This window comes from Ranitomeya variabilis, chromosome 4 (genome assembly GCF_051348905.1).
Source record: "Ranitomeya variabilis isolate aRanVar5 chromosome 4, aRanVar5.hap1, whole genome shotgun sequence".
Classification (NCBI taxonomy): domain Eukaryota; kingdom Metazoa; phylum Chordata; class Amphibia; order Anura; family Dendrobatidae; genus Ranitomeya; species Ranitomeya variabilis.
This window is the reverse complement of record NC_135235.1, coordinates 314,038,486-314,062,347: the sequence shown is the minus strand read 5'-3', so window position 1 is coordinate 314,062,347 and position 23,862 is coordinate 314,038,486. Positions and strand designations below refer to the sequence as shown.

Sequence of the window (23,862 nt, the reverse complement as noted above, 5' to 3'; positions counted from 1 at the left end):
ATTGAGCGTCTGCTCTGTGAGCAGAAGACTCCTCTCCATATTGTCTATGGATCTCAGTGTTGCCAGCTGCACATTTAGATCCAGTATCTGGGTTTCCAAATGCACAATGTGCTCACATCTCGCACAGCAGTATGCACCCTCGACCGGCTGGTCAAGGACTGCATACATGTGGCAAGATGTGCACTGGATGGCATTAACAATTGTGGAGCACATTTCCTAATGGGGATTGCACCACACAGAAACGTTAATTAAAAATAAATACAAAGTATTAATTAAAAAAAAAAACAGAAGCAATTCCTCCCTTGGAAACTCCCTGATTCCAAAGTCACTGAATCACAAGTCACACACTTACCGCCGTTCACACTTACGCTCAGGTCACACTCAGCTCGCTCACACTCGCTGTGCTGAAGATTTATAGATTTTTTTTTTCTCTCTATCTCCCCTCAACAGCAATCCACCTTGCTGTTCAGATGCACTTCCAAAAAGGACTTGAGCCCCAAACAGCTGCCTCTTATATCCCCTTAATTATGAGCCCCCACCCTAAGTTAACTCCTTATGAATATAGCTACTCCCAATTCAGCAACTCACACAAATTCACACAGGTATTTGTTAAAGGCCTTCCAAATACCTCCTCACTGAATCACAAGTCACACACTTACCGCCGTTCACACTTACGCTCAGGTCACACTCAGCTCGCTCACACTCGCTGTGCTGAAGATTTATAGATTTTTTTTTTTCTCTCTATCTCCCCTCAACAGCAATCCACCTTGCTGTTCAGATGCACTTCCAAAATTGTAGTACGGTCCCTTTTTTAATATATATATATATCTGCCTGCCACGTTCTGCCACTTACATTGTGTAGTGTAATACAGTGGGCCTGGTTTTTTGCAGCAGTCTCCCACCCAAAAAAGGGAGATTTAAATTTCCCCTAAGTGGGTCTGCGTCAGTTCTGTTTGTCGTATATCTGCCTGCCACGTTCGGCCACTTACATTGTGTAGTATAATACAGCGGGCCTGGTTTTTTGCAGCAGTCTCCCACCCCAAAAAAGGAGATTTAAATTGCCCCTAAGTGGATCTGCATCAGTTCTGTTTGTCGTATATGTGCCTGCCACGTTCTGCCACTTACATTGTGTAGTATAATACAGTGGGCCTGGTTTTTTGCAGCAGTCTCCCACATAATAAAGGGAGATTTAAATTGCCCCTAAGTGGATCTGCATCAGTTCTGTTTGTCGTGTATGTGCCTGCCACGTTCTGCCACTTACATTGTGTCGTATAATACAGCGGGCCTGGTTTTTTGCAGCAGTCTCCCACATAATAAAGGGAGATTGAAATTGCCCCTAAGTGGATCTGCGTTAGTTCTGTTTGTCGTATATCTGCCTGCCACGTTCTGACACTTACATTGTGTCGTATAATACAGCGGGCCTGGTTTTTTGCAGCAGTCTCCCACATAATAAAGGGAGATTGAAATTGCCACTAAGTGGATCTGCGTCAGTTCTGTTTGTTGCATATCTGCCTGCCACGTTCTGCCACTTACATTGTGTAGTATAACACAGCGGGCCTGTTTTTTGCAGCAGTCTCCCACCCAAAAAAGGTAGATTTAAATTGCCACTAAGTGGATCTGGGTCAGTTCTGTTTGTCGTATATCTGCCTCCCACTTTCTGCCACTTACATTGTGTAGTGTAATACAGTGGGCCTGGTTTTTTGCAGCAGTCTCCCACCCAAAAAAGGGAGATTTAAATTGCCCCTAAGTGGATCTGTGTCAGTTCTGTTTGTCGTATATCTGCCTCCCACTTTCTGCCACTTACATTGTGTAGTATAATACAGCGGGCCTGGTTTTTTGCAGCAGTCTCCCACATAATAAAGGGAGATTTAAATTAGTTTAAATACACCTTCTACCTTGTTTTATAGTACCATATAACGGTTGTTAGTTTGGTTACATTTTGCCAAAAATTAGGAAGTCTGGTGGAAGAGGCCGTGGGCGGTCATTGCCAGCTGGTAATGATGGTGGTGGTGGAGCATCTGGTGGTAGTGGGAAAAGCAAAAAAGCACCTAAGGCTCGAGTTGTTTAGACAGCGTCATCGTCTGGCTACACAAGGCCTCAAAGGCTCCCTTATCGGGGAGTAGGAAAACCGCTTTTAAAGCCGGAGCAGCAGGATCAAGTTTTGGCTTTCATTGCTGACTCAGCCTCTATCTCTTTCGCCTCCTCTTCCGAAAGTTCGAAATATAAAAGCAGCGAGCCGTCAGTGGATGCTCCCAGTCAGGAACAAGTCGCTTCCTTGTGTCCTTCACCCAAAGCAAAAGTGAAAGATGCGGCAGGCGACACTACAGTTTACTCCATGGAGCTCTTTACACATACTGTGCCAGGGTTAGAAAGGGAAATAGTTAACAGCCCATTACAAGATGAATCGGACATGGAGTGCACAGATGCACAGCCACAGCTAGATTATTATGCTGTTCCATTGATTCAGATCACTACATTGCCCTCGCAGTGTACTGAGCCAGAATCTGACCCTGATGAGACTATGGTGCCTGTTATGACCTGGTGGTTAAGGAGCAACACTGATATGACCTGGTGGTTAAAGAGCAACATGGGACTAGCTCTGAGGAGGTGGTATCTTTACGACCGCAGTTCCTAATCCTAACACCAACACTAGAAATAGCCATGGAGTGTTCCTGTCTCTCCCTAGACACATCGTCACAGCCTGAGAACTAACTACCCCAAAAGATGGAAACAGAAAGCTATCTTGCCTCAGAGAAATTCCCAAAAGGAAAGATAGCCCCCCACAAATATTTATTGTCTGTGAGTGGAGAGGGAAATAACATACACAGAAATGAAAACAGATTTTAGCAAAGGAGGCCAATACTAATCTAAATAGACAGAATAGGAAAGGATACTGTGCGGTCAGTATTAAAAACTAAATATCCACGCAGAGTTTACAAAAATGATCTCCACAGCGACTCACGGTGTGGAGGGCAAATCTGCTTCCCCAGAGTGGAGAGGGAAATAACATACACAGAAATGAAAACAGATTTTAGCAAAGGAGGCCAATACTAATCTAAATAGACAGAATAGGAAAGGATACTGTGCGGTCAGTATTAAAAACTAAAAATCCACGCAGAGTTTACAAAAATGATCTCCACACTGACTCACGGTGTGGAGGGCAAATCTGCTTCCCCAGAGCTTCCAGCTAGCCTGAATATATCATAATGAGAAGCTGGACAAAAGGAAACATAACATGAGCTGAGCAATAAAGTCCAAAGCAAATGGACAACAAAGAACTAGCAAAAACTTATCTTTTGCTGAAATGGACAGGCCATCAGAGAAATCCAAGAAGAGATCTGAATCCTAAACCAGAAACATTGACAGCTGGCATGAACTGAAGACCAGAGCCAGGTTAAATAGCAAAGCCAGGAGAGACGATCAGTGAAAGCAGCTGCTACAGCTAAACTCAAGGAGCAGCAGTTCCACTCGAAACCACCAGAGGGAGCCCAAGGGCAGAACTCACAAAAGTACCATTCACAACAACAGGAGGGAGCCCAAGGACGGAATTCACAACAGGTGCCCCTTCCCGAATGCTACAGTACCTTACACTTACACTTACACAGTCTGGTGGTTTTTTTAACCCCTTTTTTTTTTTTTTTTTTGTCAATATTATATGTATAATTTTAAAGAATTTGTTTCAATAAAATTCATGTTTTAAATTTTCTTCTCCTTCACACTTCATTTTCTTTTGTGTCAATTCACAAATGAATATGTAATTAATTGATTTCTTTGAAGTGACTTTCAGCTTTAGGAAATAAGGACTATGGGAACAGTACCTTACACGGTGTCACAGAGGACGGTGCACAGGACATTGAAGAGGAGGTGATAGATGACCCAGTTGTTGACCCAGATTGGCAGCCATTGGGGGAACAGGGTGCCGCTGGCAGTAGCTCTGAAGCGGAGGAGGATGATCCGCAGCAGGCATCAACATCGCAACAGCTTTCATCTGGCAGGCCCGTATCAGGCCCAAAACGTGTGTCTAAAACAAAAACAGTTTTAGGACAGCGTGGCCATCCATTGAAAGTAGCACAGCGTGCAATGCTAGAAAAGGTAGGCGATAGTAGGAAGAGTGCAGTGTGGCAATTTTTTAACCAAGATCCGAATGATCAGTGCAATGTTATCTGTAAGAAATGCTCAAAGATCTTTAGCAGAGGGAAGATTCCCCTAAATTTAAATACAACGTGCATGCGTAGACATTTAACCAGCATGCACTTGCAAGCCTGGACTAATTACCAAATGTCCCGTAAACGTTGGTGCACCCGCTCAGAATGAAGGTAGTCAGCAACGCTACATTGCTTCACTCACTGTAAGCCCACCGTTTAGGACACCACCTGCAGCAAATGTGGAGGTATCGTCGCAAGGCCAACGCAGTCAGGGAATTACCAGGTTCTTGGGAAGAAACACTGCATGTAGGCCAACATCAAGAATACCATCACCAACCCTCTCTCAATCTGCCATGTCCACCACCACCCCCGCTAGTTCCACCATATGCAGCTCTCCAGTCCAGCTCACCCTACAAGAGACTCTCGTTAGGAAAAGGACGTACTCATCCTCTCATCCGCATTCACAGGGTTTGAACGCCCACATTGCTAGACTAATCTCGATAGAGATGATGCCCTACCGGTTTGTTGAAAGCGAAGCTTTCAAAGCCCTGATGGCCTATGCAGTACCATGCTATGACCTACCCAGTCGACACTTTTTTGCGAGAAAAGCCATCCCAGCCCTCCACCAGCATGTCAAAGACTGCATTGTCCATGCACTCAGGCAATCAGTCAGTAGAAAGGTGCACCTCACAACAGATGCATGGACCAGTAGGCATGGCCAGGGAAGTTACGTGTCCATCACTGCGCACTGGGTTAATGTGGTGGATGCAGGGTCCACAGGGGACAGCCATAGTGGGACAGTTCTGCCTAGCCCATGGTCTAGGAAACAGTTGGCAGTGGGCGTTCGACACCCCTCCCCCTCCTCCTCCAGAAGCGAAAGGTCGTCCACAGAGTGCAGTCGCCCTACCACTCCATCCGCAGCTGCCAGTGTTGCACACGCGGTGTCCCATTATGGAACAGCTTATGGCAAGCGTCAGCAGGCTGTGTTGGAAATAAAGTGTTTGGGTGACAACAGACACACCGCGGAAGTACTGGCAGAGTACTTGCAGCAAGAAACTCAGTCATGGCTGGGCAGTGTACATCTTGAGGCAGGCAAGGTAGTCAGTGATAATGGAAGGAATTTTATGGCTGCCATAACACTTTCAGAACTGAAACACATAGCTTGCCTGGCTCACACCTTGAACCTGGTGGTGCAGTGCTTCCTGAAAAGTTATCCGGGGTTACCAGCCCTGCTCCTCAAGGTGCGAAGACTTTGCTCGCACATCCGCCGGTTGCCCGTACACTCCAGCCGTATGCTGAATCATCAGCGATCACTGAAGCTCCCCAGCACCGCCTAATAATCGACGTTGCAACAAGGTGGAACTCCAAACTGCACATGCTTCAGAGGCTGTGCGAACAGAGGCGTGCTGTAATGTATTTGTGGGAGGATTCACATACACGGGCAGGCAGTTGGATGGCAGACATGGAGTTGTCAGGTGTGCAGTAGTCGAAGGTACAAGACCTCTGTCAAGTCCTTCAGTGTTTTGAGGAATGCAAATGGATGGTAAGTGCAGACGACGCCATCATAAGCATGAGCATCCCACTAATGCGTCTGCTGATGCAAAGTTTGATGCACATTAAGGAGCAGGCGTCTGCAGCCGAGGATGAGGGAAGACTTGATGACAGTCAGCCATTGTCTGCTCAGGGAACTCTCGTGGACGAGGTGGCGGACAAAGAGGAGGAGGATGATGGCGATGAATATTTATGGGAGGAGGATGCTTCTCAGGGGGCAATAGAAACTGGTGGCGTTGCAAGGTCAGGTACAGGGTTTTTGCTGGAGACAAGTGATGTTGATCTGCAAGAAAGTGCTCCTCAGCCCAGCACAAGTAGTGAATTGACAGCTGGAACATTGGCCCACATGGCTGATTATGCCTTGCGTATCCTAAAAAGGGACCCCCACATTATAAAAACGATGACCAATGACTAGTGTTGAGCATTCCGATACCGCAAGTATCGGGTATCGGCCGATACTTGCGGGTATCGGAATTCCGATACCAAGATCCGATACTTTTGTGATATCGGGAATCGGTATCGGGATTAATATCAATGTGTAAAATAAAGAATTAAAATAAAAAATATTGCTATACTCACCTCTCCGACGCAGCCTGCACCTTACCGAGGGAACCGGGAGCCTTCTTTGCTTAAAATGCGCGCGTTTACTGCCTTCCGTGACGTCACGGCTTCTGATTGGTCGCGTGCCGCCCATGTGACGGCGACGCGACCAATCACAACAAGCCGTGACGTAATTTCAGGTCCTGAATGCCTAATTCTAGGCATTCAGGATTTGAAAATTACGTCACGGCTTGTGGTTGGTCGCGTGCCGCCCATGTGACCGCGACGCGACCAATCACAAGCCGTGACGTAATTTTCAAATCCTGAATGCCTAGAATTAGGCATTCAGGACCTGAAATTACGTCACGGCTTCTTGTGATTGGTCGCGTCGCCGTCACATGGGCGGCACGCGACCAATCACAAGACGTGACGTAATTTTCAAATCCTGAATGCCTAGAATTAGGCATTCAGGACCTGAAATTACATGACGGCTTGTTGTGATTGGTCGCGTCGCCGTCACATGGGCGGCACGCGACCAATCACAAGCCGTGACGTAATTTTCGAATCCTGAATGCCTAGAATTAGGCATTCAGGACCTGAAATTACGTCACGGCTTGTTGTGATTGGTCGCGTCGCCATCACATGGGCGGCACGCGACCAATCAGAAGCCGTGACGTCACGGAAGGCAGTAAACGCGCGCATTTTAAGCAAAGAAGGCTCCCAGTTCCCTCGGTAAGGTCCAGGCTGCGTCGGAGAGCTGAGTATAGCAATATTTTTTATTTTAATTCTTTATTTTACACAGTAATATGGATCCCAGGGCCTGAAGGAGAGTTTCCTCTCCTTCAGACCCTGGGAACCATCAGGGATACTGTCCGATACTTGAGTCCCATTGACTTGTATTGGTATCGGGTATCGGATTAGATCCGATACTTTGCCGGTATCGGCCGATATTTTCCGATACCGATACTTTCAAGTATCGGACAGTATCGCTCAACACTACCAATGACGATTACTGGTTGGCCTGCCTCCTGGATCCACGCTACAAAGGGAAATTACAAAATATCATGCCACATGAGAACCTTGAACAAATATTGGCTACCAAACAAGCAACTCTTGTAGACCGTTTGGTTCAGGCTTTCCTAGCACACAGCGGCGGTGATGGTTCTCACACGAGCTGCAGGGGGCAACATGGCAGAGGTGTTAGAGGTCGTGTTGAGCATTCCGATACCGCAAGTATTGGGTATCGGCCGATATTTGCTGTATCGGAATTCCGATACCAAGATCCGATACTTTTGTGATATCGGGAATCGGTATCGATATTAATGTGTAAAATAAAGAATAAAAATAAAAAATATTGAAGCTGCCGGTTACAGCGGTAAGGTCCAGGCTGCGTCGGAGAGGTGAGTATATCAATATTTTTTATTTTTTTCTTTATTTTACACATTAATATGGATCCCAGGGCCTGAAGGAGAGTTTCCTCTCCTTCAGACCCTGGGAACCATACAGGATACCTTCCGATACTTGGTGTCCCATTGACTTGTATTGGTATCGGGTATCGGTATCGGCGATATCCGATACTTTTCGGGTATCGGCCGATACTATCCGATGCTTTCAAGTATCGGACGGTATCGCTCAACACTAGTTAGAGGTGGACAAATCAGAAATGGCGTTGGACAGAGGGGTTTTATGACCAGGTTGTGGAGTAATTTCGCAATGACCTCAGACACTACAGGTACTGCTGCATCAATTCAAAGTGACAGGAGACAACATTTGTCCAGCATGGTTACAAACTATTTTTCTTCCCTTATCGATGTTCTCCCTCACACGTCATTCCCCTTTGATTACTGGGCATCTAAAATAGACACCTGGCCTGAATTGGCAGAATATGCATTACAGGAGCTCGCTTGCCCAGCTGCTAGTGTGCTATCAGAAAGAGTGTTCAGTGCTGCTGGTTCAATATTGACCGAAAAAAGGACTCGTCTGGCTACCCAAAATGTTGATGATCTAACCTTCATTAAAATGAACCAATCATGGATTTCAAATTATTTTGCCCCACCTTCCCCTGCTGACACGTAGCTTGCCTGAAAAATGTCTTGCTTTTGGCCTCCTCTTACTGACTGCTCCAATTCCTCCAATTTCAGCTGCTGAATGTCCACCATAGGCCATTTTTTTACCTCCCTAAATGGGCTGGCTCCCCCCATAGGGCCGTGGTCACCACCTAGCACAAGCACCCGTGCGAGTGCCGTTTGCCTGGACAGGTGGGTGTGCCCACTCTTGGGCAACGGCACTGGCACAGGGTCCCTCATAGTACAATGAAGTGTCTCTGACGGTGGTGGTGCATAACCAACGTCAGACACACCGTTGTAATATGAGGGGCCCTGTGCCAGTACTGCTGCCCACGAGAGAGTGTTCCCCCCCCCGGTCGAACAGTGCTCTACCACTTGCAATACTTACCTCTCCCTGTTCCACCACAGTGTAGTCTGTGCTGATAAATCCTTCAATGGCACTGCCAATACAAATTTGTTGAAATGATAGATGATAGTTAAAATATACAGGGGCCCTGGACTCAATTTAGACCATTTAATACTTTGCACCAACTACCACTGTCTGCTACTCAGCAGAGGAGCCCACCCCTGTATGTAGCTATGCCACCTGTTTATTTTTGAAAATTGTTTTGGCAGACATTTACCTCACTTTATTATTTTGGCCTACTAACTGTGTCAGACATTCCTTACAGTTGACCTCCAGTGAACTAACCAATGCCGCCTGTGTACCCCTGTAAGCAATTTTAAACTGCATTGAGCCTACTTTTTTATTTTAGGCCTACTAAGTCTGTCTGCGCCACTCATTACAGTTGGCCTCCTGTTATGACCTTGTGGTTAAGAGGCCATACTGATATGACCTGGTGGCTAAAACGCAAAATGGGACGAGCTCTGAGAAGGTGGTATCTCTACTGACCGCAGTCCCTAATCCTAACCACAACACTAGTAATAGCCGTGGGATGTTCCTGACTCTCCCTAGACACCTCTTCACAGCCTAAGAACTAACTACCCCTAAAGAAGGAGATAGAAAGCTATCTTGCCTCAGAGAAAACCCCAAAAGGAAAGACAGCCCCCCACAAATATTGACTGTGAGTGAAGAGGGAAATGACGTACACAGAAATGAAATCAGATTTCAGCAAAGGAGGCCAATACTAAACTTGATAGACAGAGAGAAAAGGATACTGTGCGGTCAGTATTAAAAACTACAAAATCCACGCAGAGTTTACAAAAATGAACTCCACACCGACTCACGGTGTGGAGGGGCAAATCTGCTTTCCCAGAGCTTCCAGCTAGCCTGAATATGACATAGTGACAAGCTGGACAAAAAGAGACATATTTGCAGAGCAATAGAGTCCAGGCAAATGGACAAACAAAAACTTAGCAAAAACTTATCTTTTGTTGACAAGGACAGGCCGTATGAGAATTCCAAGGAGAGAACCAAATCCAACCAAGAACATTGACAGCTGGCATGAACTAAAGCCCAGAGCAGGTTTAAATAACAAACCCAGGCAAGGCGATTAGTGAAGGCAGCTGCCACAGCTACCTAAAGGAGCAGCAGTTCCACTCGAAACCACCAGAGGGAGCCCAAGGGCAGAACTCACAAAAATACCATTAGCAAAAACAGGAGGGAGCTCCAGAACGGAATTCACAACAGCCTCCACTGAACTATCCAATGCCGCCTGTGTACCCCTGTTAGCAATTTTAAACTGCATTGAGCTTACTTTTTTTATTTTAGGCCTACTAAGTCTGTCTGCGCCACTCCTTACAGTTGACCTCCACTGAACTATCCAATGCCGCCTATGTACCCCTGTTAGCAATTTTAAACTGCATTGAGCCTACTTATTTATTTTAGGCCTACTAAGTCTGTCTGCGCCACTCCTTACAGTTGACCTCCAGTGAACTAACCAATGCTGCCTGTGTACCCCTGTAAGCAATTTTAAACTGCATTTGGCCTACTTGTTTGGTTGGGCCTACTAATGGTGTTTGCCACTCCTTGCTTTTCTCCTCCACTGAACACAGCCGAGCTTCAATTTTCAGGCTATATCAGATATTAAACTGCCTTTGGCATACTTGTTTGGGTGGGCCTACTAACGGTGTCTGCCGCTGCCTGCTTTTCTCCTCCACTAAACACAGCTGAGCTTCAATTTTCAGGCTATATCAGATATTAAACTGCATTTGGCCTACTTGTTTGGTTGGGCCTACTAACGGTGTCTGCCGCTTCTTGTTTTTCTCCTCCACTGAACACAGCTGAGCTTCAATTTTCAGGCTATATCAGATATTAAACTGCATTTGGTCTACTTGTTTGGTTGGGCCTACTAACGGTGTTTGCCGCTCCTTGCTTTTCTCCTCCACTGAACAAAGCTGAGCTTCAATTTTCAGGCTTTCAGCCTATATGAAACTGCATTTGGCCTACTTGTTTGGTTGGGACTACTAATGGTGTCTGCCGCTCCTTGCTTTTCTCCTCCACTGAACAAAGCTGAGCCTCAATTTTCATCCTGTTTCCAATATTAAACTGCATTTGGCCTACTTGTTTGGTTGGGCCTACTAACGGTGTCTGCCGCTGCTTGTTGTTCTCCACTGAACAAAGCTGAGCCGCCACTTTACTCCTGTTACCAATTTTGAACTGCATTTGGCCCACTTTATTAGTTGGGCCTACTAACTGTGTCTACCACTCATTACAGCTGTCCTTCACTGAACAAAGCAATGCCGCCTGTTTAGTCCTGTTACCACATTTGAACTGCATTTAGCCTACTTTATTATTTGGGCCTACTAACTGTGTTTCCTTCTCATCCTACCCATTGCCCAGCCACTGCTAGATGAGTCTGCTGGTACATTGACCCAGACCACTACATTCCCCTTGCACTCTACACAGCCAGAATCTGATCCTGCTGAAAGTCAGGCTCCTCTTCCCGCATACTATACCACCTTACACGGGGACAAAGAGGAAAGTGCAGATGAAAGTGCAGGTTCCTTCATCAGGTGGGGGGGCATACTCGTTGGCGATGTCACTGGCACAGGGCCCCTCATAGTACGCAAAAGTGTCTCTGCCGGTGGGAGGCGCCCCCGCCGTCAAACACACCGCCATACTTTGAGGGGCCCTGTGCCAGTGCCAATGCGAACGAGTGTGCCCCCCTGATTGCTCAGGATCACAGCACTTGCAAAGTTGACATACTTACCTCTCCCTGCTCTGACGTAGTCCGCGTTTCCTGGGCCCACGGAAAACTTGAGCCAGCCCTACCCCCCCCCCCACAACTTTAGCCAAATGACTCCCAATTTTCAATGCCTAACTATTATTATAAGGCAAATTAAGATTGACAAGCTTAAGTAACAAGAATTGATGTTTTTGGCATTAAAATGGGCACTGTAGGTGTTTTCCTGTCCTCCACTCACTGCCGACTTTGCTTCCCCATTGACTTGCATTGGGTTTCGTGTTTCAGTCGGATCCCCGACTTTTCGCAATAATCGGCCGATTTCACCCGACCTGACTTTTGACAAAGTCGGGTTTCGCGAAACCCGACTCGATCCTAAAAAAGTAAAAGTCGCTCAACTCTACTCCCCACAGCATAATCCCGGAAAAAGGATTAATAGGACATTCCCTTGTGAAGGCCTCTTCATGACACTGTCCATGCGGTGTCCAGACCAATCTCCTGCTATAAATGACAAAAATAGGACTCATCGCTGAAGAAAAGTAACTTGTATTCCAGCATCTATTGCTGTCTTGTTGTGCACCACAATAGTATTTGAACGCAGTTGTCAGGGGCGTATCATCCATAGCAATAGCCCACACAGGCGTGCTATCGGGCCCACAAGTTGGCTGGACCAGTGCCACTCAGCACCAGGCCCACTCTCCTCCTACTGTCATCACAATTTTAGTGGTATTTGATTCACAGGACAAGGATACCGTTAAGTAAAATGGTGGATCAGAGAGCTGAAGGCTTCTTGATCCACTGTTCAGCCTGCACCTGTGAGTTTGATAATCCTTGCACTGCAGGCACGATGATACCACTATATCACACCTGCTGTGCTGAAGCCTCAAGGCCCCGTCTCACACAGCGACGCTGCAGCAATACAGACAACGATGCTGATCGCTGCAGCGTCGCTGTGTGGTTGCTGTGTGGTCGCTGGGGAGCTGTCACACAGACAGCTCTCTCCAGCGACCAACGATCAGGGGAACGACTTCGGCATCGTTGAAACTGTCTTCAACGATGCCGAAGTCCCCCTGCAGCACCCGGGTAACCAGGGTAAACATCGGGTTACTAAGCGCAGGGCCGCGCTTAGTAACCCGATGTTTACCCTGGTTACCAGCGTAAATGTAAAAAAAACCAAACAGTACATACTCACCATCTGTTGCCCGTCAGGTCCCTCGCCATCTGCTTCCTGCTCTGACTGAGCCGCCGTACAGTGAGAGCAGAGCGCAGCGGTGACGTCACTGCTGTGCTCTCACTTTACGGCGGCTCAGTCAGAGCAGGAAGCAGACGCCAAGGGACCTGACGGACATCAGATGGTGAGTATGTACTGTTTGGTTTTTTTTACGTTTACGCTGGTAACCAGGGTAAACATCGGGTTACTAAGCGCGGCCCTGCGCTTAGTAACCCGATGTTTACCCTGGTTACCAGTGAAGACATCGCTGGATCGGTGTCACACACACCGATTCAGCGATGTCAGCGGGACCTCAACGACCAAAAAACGGCACAGGCCATTCCGACACGACCAGCGATCTCGCAGCAGGGGCCTGGTCGCTGGTACGTGTCACACATAGCGAGATCGCTACTGAGGTCGCTGTTGCGTCACAAAACTTGTGACTCAGCAGCGATCTCGCTAGCGATCTCACTATGTGAGATGGGGCCTTCAGTTCTCACACTGCACAGACAAAAGCAGCGCCCTGGGGGAATGCGTCGAGGTGAGTAGTGTTTTTTTAAAACTTTAACATCAGTATTTAAGGTGGCCATCATACTGAATGTGGGGCTGGTGAGGGCCAAACTTGCTGCATGTGAGGATGGTGGGGGCAATTATGCCAGGTGTGGGACTGCTGAGAGCCATAAGACTAAGTGAGAAGCAGGGGGGAGCATTAAACTGAGTGGGTTGCTGGTGGGAGCATTATACTGAGTGATGGAATGGTGAGGTCCATAACACAGGCTGTGGAGGACTGTGAGAGACCCCATATTGAGTTGGAAAATGAGAAAGCTCTCATATTAAGTTGGGGATGTGTGGTGGCCCCATAATGAGTTGTGGACTGTGGGTGCCCTCATTCTGTGTAGGGAGCTGTAAGGTTCTTCATACTTCGTAGGAGGCTATGGGGGCCTTCGTACTGACTAGGGAGCTTTGTGGGAATCATACTAACAGGGCATCATACTTTGTACTGAGTATGGGGGGGCTCTTTAGGTGGATCATGCTGATGGAGAATTATAGCGTGTTGGTGGAGTAATCATGCTCTATACTGCATGTGTAGGGTGAAACTGTGAGCTGGTCCCTGTGGTCACACTATACTCAGTGTGTGTGTGTGTGGGTGAGTGAGAGCATTTATGGAGCATCATAATTTATAATGACCATAAAAGGGGTATCGCTGGTGAGAACGCTAAGAGGTTTCAATAGAAACATAATCACGGTGTAACGGCCACGATATATGTCCTTCCCCTGGTTTATAAAATTTGGGAGCTCCTACCAAATATATATACTTTTTTCAGGTGATGGGCCCAATTAAAACTTTCGCTATGTGGCTCATGCTATCTTGCGATAATGGATCACCTGCAGTTGGACATGTGGGTCAACGCTCAGTCATGCAAACACGTTCTAATGCTTTCTGAAGACTAAGTGGCCGCCTTAGGTATGGTATGCGACATCCAATTTAGCTTGCAGTACAGAATAGATAAGTATGCTCCATTCTTATAGTCTGACAGGCATTACTACTATCTAAGGGGTACAGTAGTCGGTATCATTATGTGAGGGCACAGTAGTGGGCATTATTATGTGGGGCACTAAGAGGAGTGCTGTTATAGTACCAAACAGTAGGTGCAGTAATAGGGACACACACGGCAGAAAAGGCTCAGTATTGTGTTATCAGTAGGATGAGGAGTATGTGCAGGTTGGGAATAGATGGGGACTGTGCTGGAGATGTGAAAAGTCAAATGTCTATTTGTTGTAATCTCTGTAGTTAAGTCCTGGATGGAGAAGTTGTCATGTTGGTCTGGGCCAGATGGAAAAGACGGGAAAAGTGAATGATCCCATCAGAAAGAATATCAGCTGTAAGTCACCATCTATAACTGTTTTATGATCTATAGGACTGCTATCTACCATTACATGTCACCATATGGTGGTAATATCAGTGCCCCACTATAGTTGTAATCAGGGCTACTGATTAGGGGCCAAATTAGATATTTCACCCCCCCATGACCTGAACCCCTTGCTTTGCCTATGGACAGTTTTTTTACATAGAGATGCATTTTTTCATTATTTTGAACATTTTTAGGGCACTTCTTCAGTTGGGTTTCGAAGCGGTCCCACCTCAAAAAGATGATGTGTGCACATACTCTTATACCTTGAGTGTATTTTATATAGGTATACCGTTTCTTTATTTTCCCTTATACTACATATTCTATACATTTTAGAAATCTGTGATATGTGACCTTGCCATTTCTTGCCATCTCAGTGATCACACCCATGGAAAAGTAATAGTCGTGTGAATTACATAATCACACCTTTCACATTCATCCTGTTTCATGGCAGATTAATGGCTGAAAGCCTTAAGCTAATAATAGGCTTGCCTTATTTAGATTATATTAAAATGTATTATGAATTTCTGAAGAAGAAATAGAATGTGTTTTCTCATTTTCATTTAACTCCAACTATTACTTTTCCACTTAATTATTCCAATTTTATATTGGTTTATGGAGATTTCTGTCATTCCTATTTAGACGAAGGATTAGGTTTAAAGCTATAGATTTGCCAGGGGTGCTGTGCATCAGCCATGCTGCAGCTGTCATAGGGCATGGGGTTAATGGAGCTCCAGAACAGAGCAGAACCAAACCGCTGCTGTACAACCGGTCACACAATATGTTAATGGTGAAAATAACATTCAAAAAACTAACTAGTACAAAAACAATACAACAGAGCATTCATGGTAGCCATCTCCTATACATTAAAAGGAACCTGCTGTTAAAATAGTATCTGACCTGTAGACAGGATATTATAGAGCAGGAGGAGCTGATGAGATTGATATATATGTTCGTGGGATCAGTTTTAGAAAAACTTTTTATTCAGTGAAATCTCTGGTATTTATAGTATATGAGTCGAGGGGGCGCTCCTACTCAGTGATTGACAGATTTTCCTGTATGACTATGTAACACCCCAGGTAACCGGATGTTACAGTGATGTTGTCTTCCTTTCGGGGAGGGTGATTTCATGCTTGGAGGCAAGAAGGATTCTCTTTACCAGGTAACACACCCACATTCAACACATTCCGAATCCAGGCCAGAAGGGGGAGCTCTGAACTCGGATTCAGGGGAGCTTACCGAGCTTTAAGTGTTCTGGTCTGGAGGAGGAGTTAGGCAGTTGGTCCAAGAAGACCAAGGAGAGCAGACAGCGGAGCCATGCAGCCAGGTCTGAGCTGCAGCTCCAGGGAAGGAAGTGAACATGAGGGGTTGAAAGGGGTGGAGCTACTGAGGAAAGGAGCACAGTTGAGAAGGAAAGGGGCTCGGAGGGGAACTGTGACTAGGCACCTTTAGAGCCGAAGCGCAGGAATTGGGCATTGGGAGCCCGATGCTGTGGCGTACTCCAGGACACACGGCAGAACCAGAGGGCATAGAACTGTATGTGATTTACCCACACCATACCTGAAGACGAAGCAGCACCTGAAGAGCCCGGGTCATGATGAAGACCCTATAAAATGGCTCAAGTTGCCCACCATACAGGTTAGGCTACTTTCACACTAGCGTTAACTGCAATACGTCGCAAATGCGTCGTTTTGCCGAAAATACGCATCCAGCAAAAGTTCTTGCTGGATACGTTTTTTCGTCATAGACTAACATTAGCGACGCATTTGCGATGCATTGCAAAACGTTGCGTCCGTTTTGCGACGCTTGGGCGTGTGGTAGCGGACCGTCGGGAGAAAAAACGTTACATGTAACGTTTTTTGCTCCCGACGGTCCGCTTTTTCCGACCGCGCATGCGCGGCCGGAACTCCTCCCCCACCTCCCCGCACTTCCCCGCACCTCACAATGGGGCAGCGGATGCGTGGGAAAAATGCATCCGCTGCCCCCATGGGGCGGAGACCACGCTAGCGTCGGGAACCTCGGCCCGACGCACAGCGACGGGTTGTTCCCGACGCTAGTGTGAAAGTAGCCTAACTGTCCCAGGACAGGAGAGAGAGGACTTTGCCAGCAGCTACAGGCAGCAGGGACCTTGCACACTAGCGTGAGTAGGAAGGCTTATGGACCTCACGTGGGAGAGAGATTCATGATTACCTCCAGGCTGGCTGGGCCATACCATCACCTGTTCCTGGTACTCTGGACTGTGGACTGCTACTGTCAGTAAACCAGGTAAAGACTTTACAACTTTGTGTCATCCACTTATTTGCCGGCATACACCATCCTTGCCCATACACCTTGGGAGCCCTGGGACCCCGCTTCACCTGTGGGAAGCGTCACCATCTTGCTGCAACATCACCCCAGAGGACCCCTTTAAGCATCGTCAGTTCTCTCTGACTGAGAACCACAGGTGGCATCACGAACACAAACCTTACAATTCCCTTAAAAGACCTTTCCCCTTTTAATTGGGCGCCCAGGGCCACGGACCGGATTGCAGTGGCCGTGACATCCCCTTTAAGTGTGACCGCACTTAAGTACCCCACTGCCCTGATGGGCAACTCAATTTCTGGCATCATGAACAGGATGGACCGACCCATTGAAATAGGTCCTGTGCGCCATGGACTATAATGGACTGTGTGAAACTGATGGCCGCCATTGTTGCCCCACGAGGCGGATAAAGGAGGAAGAAGATGTGTTGTCATGGGTGGAGTTCAAGAACCGGCGCAAAAGTTGGATCCACCCCTACAGAGACTTTAATGCCACCAAAACATGTTTGTCACCAGGCAGATCCACCCCCAGAGATGGCCAGAGGGAAAATGTGGAAGAGACCACCCACAAATAGAAAAGAGCAAGACGCGGGAAGCGTGGCTGCAGCATGGCTGCATGCTACCCAGAAGAAGCAATGGCAGACAGGAGTGGAGGGCCGCCAGGACTTGCCGACACCAGGAGAGATGTCCCCGGTCCACCGCAGCAAGAAACCCCGGACAAGAAGATTAGCTTAGATCCAGAGCTCCTCGGCGTGGAGTGGAGGAGCTGGCCTGATGACTCCTGCGGAACCAGATGACAGCGGTGGCCACATGGAAGGAGTCCCTGATCCGGAGGAAGATGACTGCACAGCCTCATATCTCACCACCAGTGCTCACAGCTCCAGCAGAGCCAGAAAGGGCGGCACTGCTGAAAAAGATGGCGGCGCCGATGACAGACCCGGAGCCTGAGCCCTTGACCCCAGAGAAGCCGGAAAGTGAGACGCTGCTGGAGGAGACAACCACACCGGAGCACCAGGCCCTGCAGCCAGCGATCCTGACCCCAGCAGAGGCAGAGAAGGACACTGGCACCGGCGAGACAGGTTCGCAAACTGACCTGTAGCTGAAGACACCCTGGTGGGACCCCCAGAACCCCTGCCAACCTTTACACCTGGTTAGATAGTCACCTTTACAGTAACCTGGGACCACATGACAGACTTGAGAAATGATTTAACTGACCCAATGGTACCTGAACCATCGCCTCTGAAGGCGTACAGGCCAAAAGAGACTATACAATGGAGGCACCCTGAAACTGATCTGATGGGATTCCCAATAGAGGCTCAGACAGTAGCTAATAGTGTAAGGATAACAGAAAAGGAAGAGTATTGCAGACAACAGGTATTAAAACTGTCCACAGTGGAGAGACAATGCAGAAATAGATGGGAGGCTATGGAGGAGCGCAATATGCTAGCTAAAGCCAGATCCCGCAACTGTAACCCAGCAGATAGAAGACCAGTAAGAACAGTAACTGTTGTAACCTTTAATTTGGACAGAGGATGGGGATTTATTAAAGAACATGGAGGACATACTGAACTGTTTGCAAACCACAGAGGCGTTGAGTCACATCTCCTAAGAGGACACCCTGACCGTGACTTGTACCCAGGAGACAAAGTGACCTTTACCCGGCACCAATGAGAAAGGGGATACAATGCCCTACATATAAGAAGGTGCCTAGGACAGCATATTCATACCTGTGTAGCCACTGAAAACGGAACGCAAACCCAAACTACACAGACCTCTGATGATGGACAGTTTTCTATGGAGTCACCAGTTGTGACAAACACCAAAGGACTTCCCCATTCAAGAAGCTGTGTGCACCAGGACCTGCCCTGGAAGAACAAGTAGAGAGGCATTTACCTGCTTGAAAATGTTGATTATGTTTGATTATGTTGTGTTGATGGTTTCTTACCAGTCAAAATGACAATAGGGTAGTGAACAATAATTACCTGAGAACCTAATTGTAAATAGTTGGCACCTGTTCAGGTGCCCCTTATTGGTTTTACCACACGCTGGCAGCGTGAGTAGGACCCTGTTTGGTTTTGCGTGTTGTTACAGACTCAATATGCCTTGGTATTTAAATGTTTGCACTTTTTACCTGTGTGCACTTTTGTAAAGTTCATGTTATGCAACATTCAAAAAACGTTCCTCCCAAAAAGGGATGCTTAAATTTTTACCAGTTAACCTGTTGACATGCATGTCTAAAATCATTTTATGTCTTTAACCTGTATTGTTGTTTTTCTTTTCCTAGTCCTGGAGTACTGGAGTTAAGGGGGGTGGGGGGAGTGCAACACCCCAGGTAACTGGTTGTTACAGTGATGTTGCCTTCCGTTCAGGGAGGGTGATATCATGCTTGGAGGCAAGAAGGATTCTCTTTACCAGGTAACGCACCCACATTCAACATATTCCAAATCCAGGCCAGATTGGGGAGCTCTGAACCTGGATTCAGGGGGGCTTCCCAAGCTTTAAGTGTTCTGGTCTGGAGGAGGAGATAGGCAGTTGGTCCAGGGAGACCAAGGAGAGCAGACAGTGGAACCATGCAGCCAGCTCTGAGCTGCAGCTCCAGGAAAGGAAGTGAACCCAAGGGGTTGGAAGTGGTGGAGCTACTGAGGAAAGGAGCACAGTGGACAAGGAAAGGGGCTCGGAGGGGAACTTTGACTGGGCACCCTCAGAGCGAATGCGCAGGAACTGGGCACCGGGAGCCTGAAGCTGTGGTGTACTCCAAGGCACATGGCAGAACCAGAGGGCATAGAATTGTATGTGATTTGCCCACACAACACCTGAAGGTGAAGCAGCACCTGAAGAGCCCGGGTCATGATAGAAACCCTATAAAATGGCTCAAGTTGCCCACCATACAGGTAACTGTCCCAGGACAGGAGAGAGAGGACTTTGCCAGCAGCTACAGGCAGCAGGGACCTCGCACACTAGCAAGATTAGGAAGGCTTATGGACCTCACCTGGGAAAGGGATTCATGATTACCTCCAGGCCGGCCGGGCCATACCATCACCTGTTCCTGGTACCCTGGACTGTGGACTGCTACTGTCAGTAAACCAGGTAAAGACTTTACAACTTTGTGTCATCCACATATTTGCTGGCATACACCATCCTTGCCCATACACCTTGGGAGCCCTGGGGACCCCGCTTCACCTGTGGGAAGCGTCACCATCTTGCTGCAACAACATCACCCCAGTGGACCCCTTTAAGCAGCGTTGGTCCCCTCTGACCGAGAACCACCGGTGGCGTCATGAACACAAACTTTACAATTCCCGTTAAAAGACCTTTCTTTTCTTTTTTAATTGGGCGTCCAGGGCCTCGGAATGGGTCGCAGCCACCGTTACATTCCCTTTAAGTGTGACCGGACCCGAACCCCACTGCCCTGATGGGTGACTCAACTATGCATGTAGAGATAGCTGTCAGTCAGTCACTAGTAGGACCACCTACTGGACTCATACACCCAAGGATTTCATTGAAAAAAATACAAGTTATATTAAATCTTTTCCCACAAACCCATATATCTTTCTGCTCAGCTTCTCTTTTTCTATCATGTATTGTGTACAGATCTGACTGCAAGAGGTGACAGCTGAAGCTTTCAAAATGTGTTTCCTATTAATATATTGCAATCATCATATTATACATCACTGTGTACTTACAATTCCTCATTCTGTCCTTCTACCGTTAATTCTTCTCTTTTCCATTAGGTCTATGACATCATGTGATTAAAAACTGACTAGCTGAATACTTCTAAGCTCTATGTATAAACAGGAGGTCAATTTTCTTTGCACAAGTCATGAGTCACTGCAAAAGTCCCTGGCAGGGGGAGGAGCAGAACAACTGGGACAAGAGTTGAATAGGGGAATGATAAATGCAAGGACAAGAGACTCCCTATTTCTACATAGAGTAGAGAAAAGAGAAGAATTAACTGGTAGAAAGGAAAAATTAGCGGTAGTAAGTATACTGTGCTATAGAATATAACTGCAATATATTAAGAGCATAAAAACTTTGATGGGAGGAGTGTTTCCTTAAGTTCTTTCTAGAGGGGCAGAGGAGGAGGGAGGAGCTAGAGACATAACCCCTCCCTCTCCCCCACTTCTGCCTACATAGAATCTTATTTGCACCAACTGCCATTTCCTATATCAGTAATATAGTAATCTGTATTCACTGAAAACAAATTTTATCTGTGAATTGAGTATTTTTAAAATTAATGATCAGTCCAGAAGGAGAAAGAAGCAGATTTCTCCGATGCGATATATCACAAAGTTTCTTATTCTCACGTGTTTTATTGATTCATGAGATAAACACTTAAACGACACTTACTCGCTAAGCCCTATCCACTTTTCAGAGAAGTAGAAAGAAACTTTACTATCAATGTATTTGTGATTTTTTTTTTGCTGCCTTTTTTAACTAACATATTGTAAAAAAAATTTCTGGTCATGTTAACATAAAATGCCAGACAAACCATAGATAAAAATAAACCTTGCTTGATCATAGCCAAAGGAGAGATTGATCATAGCACAAATATTCCCATTCAGACATATCTGCATAGACTGTAGCTACATAAAATAAGATGTCTGTCGAAAATATATGCGTTAATTAAACAGAAAATGTATGTGTACTATTAATAAAAATGTGCAAAATTATGATAAAAGTTTGTTTGCCACAATATGCTTGTCTGACGGCAACTTCTAATAGAGACGTGTATTAAAATTTAATCAAATGGTTGAATACATACATTTTTAATAGGAACTCATTAATCCATTGTAACATCTGCACAATCATTATTTTACTGCTTTAAAACATCAGAATAACCCAGCTGCAAAGTTAAAGATCATGAAAACTTAAAATGGGTCGTAAAGGCGATGCCAAATACAAAGCATTTAGATAAAGAAATGAAGGGGGTATTTTTTTTTTTTTATTCAGAACAGTAAAAGTAACAGTAATTAAAAATATTAATTTAAAATATAAATTTTAAATATAGAAAAATTGATTCCATTTTAATAATAAAAAGAAATTCAAACTAAAACTGTAAAATGTTTATTTAAAAAAAAATAAAAATGAAAATAAAAGAAAAATATATACATATTTTTTTTTTAAATAAAGTTGAAAATAAATCAAAAATATATGCATAAATTATTAAGTAAAATAAAAAGGAAAAATACCTTAAGACCTTATGAATATACAATCTCAGCATCATTTTCTAATTATTCTGAGTACCATATAATGTGCTCTCACCTGTATAATATGAAGAATTTCTCTGCAGTTGCTGGCAAGTACGGAGCCGATGTACAAAAATTCACCTGTGCTATTTACATGTTCTCCTGGAACCAATGGCTGATGTGTACAGCAGCTTACGAGAAATTGCTTTACCCGGCAAGATGCTTTTCCACAAAGTGCTCTGACTATAAACATCCCTTTTCACTCTCTACATTTTTTTGTCCTCTTGGTCTTGCAATCTCATCACACTCAGGTGTCTGAGATTACCCAATGAATTGTTGGCACTGGTAATACACTACCAAGGTTATCGTTACATTAACTCCCGCTGATCCAATACAGCTCTCTTCGTTGCCTGCCGTTATATACCTATGCTGCATCAGATTCACAGCAGCTCTGCTGTTACTAACACAGTAGGATCTGCTCTATGGATTATTAATTAATATCTTTCCCGTCATGCGGCACGATGGGGCACATACTCACTCTACCCTTAAAGGGGAGTTCTCCTGTGCTTCTTGCCCCTACTCCAAGAGGAGGTCACAGCCACTTGATACATATTCTCAAATCTAACCTGGTTGCTTTTATTCAGGACAAAAAAGGCAGTCTCCGCAGCCTTTTTTATCTTAGCCACATGGTTACATAAGATGGCCATAAAAATAAGGACTGGCATGTCAGACTCATTCTTTAGTTAATTAATCTTGCCAAGTCACAATATTAATCAATTATTCGTCAATGCGGTCTACACAGATATTATGGGATGATATCGCAGGTGGTAGAAATAGGTAGGGATGAAGCTTCCTGGGCTCAAGTGCAAAATCTAACAGAACCCTCCTCCCAAGGGCTTACATAGAAATCATGGGGTCCCATAGTAATTGTAATTGCCCCCCCTCTCCAACAACAAAAAAATAGTAATATTCAAAAGGGGTCATAGGAGAGCATATCTCACAACTTTGCAGCCTTTAAAAGGTACTTTTCCTCCTACTGTGGCCCGAGATTCCCATTTTAATGCACCCATAAAAAATGATGCCAACAAAAGTGCCACACAAACGTGTGACCCCAACACAGTATGACAGTATGATCCACCAACTGTGATCCCCTCACAGCCATCCATGAGGTTCAGGCCACCAAGATTGATAACAAGAAATGTTGATATTTTGGTTGAAGAAATGTTGATATTTTGGTTGTACAGGACTTTTTCCATGCCTTAACCCCTTAACGACCGCCGATAAGCCTTTTAACGGCGGCCGCTAAGGGTACTTAAACCACAGCGCCGTTAATTAACGGCGCTGTGGAAAAAGTGAATAGCGCCCCCAGAGTCGGATTTTCTCTGGGGTCTCAGTTTCCGAGGGTAGCCGAGACCCCAGAGAACATGATTCGGGGGTTTTTTACCAACCCCCGAGTTGCGATCGCCGGTAATTAACCGTTTACCGGCGGTCGCAACAAAAAAAAAAAATCGCGATTTGCCATTTAATTTCTCTGTCCTCCAATGTGATCGCACATCGGAGGACAGAGAAATAGGGTCCCCGATCGCCCCCAATAGCCCCCCAATACTCACCTATCTCCCCCGGTGCTCCTCGTGGCTCCCGATGGAGGCCGCCATCTTTTTTCCGGGGAAAAAATGGCGGGCGCATGTGCAGTGCGCCCGCCGCCTGGCACCCAGAAGATCTTTGGGGAGACCCCAAAGAACATGATCGAGGTCGGTTTTTACCGACCCGTTTTGCGATCGCCGGTAATTAACTGTTTACCGGCGACCGCAAAAAAAAAAAAAAGCGAT

General features: G+C 46.1%; 1 protein-coding gene across 1 annotated transcript in view; it reads right to left on the bottom strand.

Annotated features, from left to right (window-relative positions):
* Positions 1 to 22,342, bottom strand: part of MMEL1 (membrane metalloendopeptidase like 1) — a 592,089-nt gene extending 569,747 nt beyond the window's left edge. Inside the window, exon 1 of the mRNA XM_077250438.1 lies at positions 22,110 to 22,342. The gene's annotated coding sequence lies outside the window, so the exon portion shown is untranslated. The remainder of the gene's footprint in view (positions 1 to 22,109) is intronic.
* Positions 22,343 to 23,862: the final 1,520 nt, after the last annotated feature.